This window comes from Arachis hypogaea, chromosome 20 (genome assembly GCF_003086295.3).
Source record: "Arachis hypogaea cultivar Tifrunner chromosome 20, arahy.Tifrunner.gnm2.J5K5, whole genome shotgun sequence".
NCBI classification, from domain to species: domain Eukaryota; kingdom Viridiplantae; phylum Streptophyta; class Magnoliopsida; order Fabales; family Fabaceae; genus Arachis; species Arachis hypogaea.
The window spans coordinates 54,883,928-54,886,960 of record NC_092055.1 but is presented as its reverse complement, the minus strand read 5'-3'; the positions used below and the strand labels follow the sequence as shown (position 1 = coordinate 54,886,960).

General features: G+C 42.2%; 1 non-coding gene across 1 annotated transcript; it reads left to right on the top strand.

Annotated features, from left to right (window-relative positions):
* The first annotated feature begins 2,160 nt into the window (after positions 1 to 2,160).
* On the top strand, positions 2,161 to 2,268 carry LOC112788308 (small nucleolar RNA R71). Its single transcript, XR_003195676.1, has one exon. It is a non-coding gene; the product is annotated as a small nucleolar RNA R71 (small nucleolar RNA).
* The last annotated feature ends 765 nt before the right edge of the window (positions 2,269 to 3,033 follow it).

Sequence of the window (3,033 nt, the reverse complement as noted above, 5' to 3'; positions counted from 1 at the left end):
GACAGGTCTTGCTCCCTCTTCGAGAAATATTCTATGCTCGCATACTTGAGGGTTAATTCCCAATATGTCTGCCAAACTCCACCCAATTGCTTTCTTATGCTTCCTCAGTACATCAAGTAACTGCTCTTCTTGTTGAGAAGTCAGTTCCCTTGCAATAATAACCGGAAGCTTCTGCTCATCCTCAAGGTAAGCATATTTGAGATGTGGAGGGAGAGGTTTCAATTCTAACTTTTGATCATGGGCAGGCTCTGGATTATCTGGGGCTTGTGAAAATGGCGAAGTGCCCTCACTGTCAGTTAAGAGGGTCCCCACACTGGGACCTTGTCCAGTGTGCCTCTCTTCATACTCTTCCTCTTGAATTTTAGCCACACTTTCGTCTATGACATCACACTGGAAGATAGAACGATCTTCTGGGGGATTGTCAATGACTCCATTCAGATTGAAGATTATTATGCGGCCATCTATTTCAAAGGAGTATGTTCCTGAAAAAGCATCCAATTTGAATTTTGATGTCTTCAGGAATGGTCTTCCAAGTAGGATTGATGATGGCTTATATGAATCATTGTGGGGCATCTCCAAGATATAAAAATCAGTGGGAAATGTGAGCCCTTTAATGTTCACCAAAACATCTTCAGCAACTCCAGCCTCTGTAATAATGCTTTTATCTGCTAACACAAAACGAGCTGCCGACCTTTTTAAGGGAGGGAGCCTCAAAACATCCTATATAGACAAAGGCATTATACTGACACATGCTCCTAAATCACACATGCAATCATAAATTACTACACCACCAATAGTACAACTAACTATGCAAGGACCTGGATCATTACATTTTTCAGGTAATCCTCCCATTGAAGCAGATATAAAACTACCTAAAGGAATAGTTTCTAATTCATTAATTTTGTCTTTATGGATACATAAGTCTTTTAGAAACTTTGCATATTTAGGTACCTGCTGAATAACATCAAAAAGGGGAATAGTTACCTCGACCTTTTTGAATATCTCTACCATTTTAGGATCGGGTTCCAGCTGCTTCCTGGGCTTCCTTGCAAGTTGTGGAAATAGAACGGGAGTAGTGTTTTCTGTGGTGCCTGCGCTTTTTGGTGCTTCCTCCTGTGGTTGAGCTATCTCTTCTTCAGCTATGTCCTGTATATCCTCTTCCTCTTCAAAATCTTCGATTTCTACCACCTCTTCAGCTGAGGCATATTCTGGTGAGCTTGGTTCCTCCTGAATCCTCTCTTGTAGTGTGGTTCCGGACCTCAGGGTGATGGCATTAATGCCTCCCTTTGGGTTGGGTAATGGTTGAGAGGGGATTCCAGTGGTGCTTGAAGGTTGGTTATTGGAATTTTGTGCTGGTACAAACTGTGTCACAAAAGCTTGCATAGTAGAGGTGAGACCATTCAGACTGGCATTAATAATATTCATGATGTTACTTTCCATGGCCTGTTGTCTTTTCTCAAAAGATTGCAGTAGGTCTTCAGTAGAAGGTGAAGAAGAATGGGTAAATTGAGAGGTCTGTTGCTGATTGTTCTGTGGTCCTTGGTTCTGCCTCAAGTGAGGTGCTCTGTAAGGTTGATTTTGCTGCCTGTTGTTGTTATTGTTCCACCTCTGATTTCCCTGATTATCTCTGCCTCCTCTGTTATTGTTGTCCTTCCAATTCTGGTTTGAATTGTCCTGCCATCCATGGTTATTATTTCCACTTTGATTGTACCCTTGGTTGGGGCGGTCATAGAAGTTGTGAGTGGATGCCACCATGTTGTCTTCTTGTTGGAGTTGTGGGCATTCATCAGTGTAATGGCTGTAATCAGCACAGATTCCACAAATTCTTTGTGGGACTAGTTGTTGGTTTTGCTGTGGTGGAGGAGGTTGAGCTTGCTGAGCTTGTTGATTCAACTGTATTTGCTTCAGCAAGTTGGTCATTTCACAGATGCCTTCACGTAGAGCAGCAGTCTCGCTGCTAGAAGATACTTCTGCAACAGCTTTTGAACGGCCTTGCTTCTGTCTGTGGTTCCTAGTGGATTCAGCTAAATCACTGATCAATTGCCAAGCTTCATCAGTGGTCTTGTACTTCTTCATAGACCCATTGCTGGCACTTTCCAGTATGGTCTTATCTTGGGGCCTCATACTCTGTGTAACATAGCTGAGTAGCACGATCTTGTCAATCATGTGGTGGGGGCATGCTTCCAGAAGATTATTGAAGCGCTCCCAGTATTCAAAGAGAGTCTCATTGTCATCCTGAATAATTGTGGAGATATCCTTCCTTAGCTTATCAGTAACTTCGGATGGAAATAATTTCTCCAGAAACTCCTTTCTGAGTGTAGTACCACTCTCTTGCTTTTCCCTCAAGAGAGAACGGAAAAGCTTTCAGCAGAATTAAAGTTTCATCAGTGCCATCACGCCTGACAGTGGAACAGGCTGCCTGGAAATCTCTCAAGTGCTTGATAAGCTCTTGAGCAGGTAGGCCATGAAACTTGGGCATCAAATTTAACAGTGCGGTCTTTATTTCAAAATCTGTAGCTACCGCTGGATGATGCGCTTGAAACGGTTGCATTGTAAAATCAGGAGCTCCTTCCTCCTGAATGGTAACTCTTCTAGCTACCATGTTTTCTGCACGTAAAACAACCGAATCAGTAGAACGGGGGCTGGTTTCTTCCTCAGATTCACTTTCAGATCCGCCCTCAGAGCGGGCTAACCGACGCTGTTCTCGCCTTATTCGTGAAATTGTCCTTTCAATTTTGGGATCGAATATTAGCAAGCGCGGATCAGGAACTGAACGCGTCATTTGACGGAAGAAACATGCAGCTCATAGTAGCAAAATAAAATAAAATGCAAATAAATAAATTTTAATTAATAAGATTAGCACTCTATTGCAACTCCCCAGCAACGGCGCCAAAAATTGATGAGACGCAGAAGCTGGTGAATTAAAAATTATTAAAATGGTTGCGTTGCAAGTATAGTTCTTAACTCACCGAAAATCTGCCTATCAATTTAGAAATATGTCACAGAGAATTAAATTAAAAATTACTAGGAGTT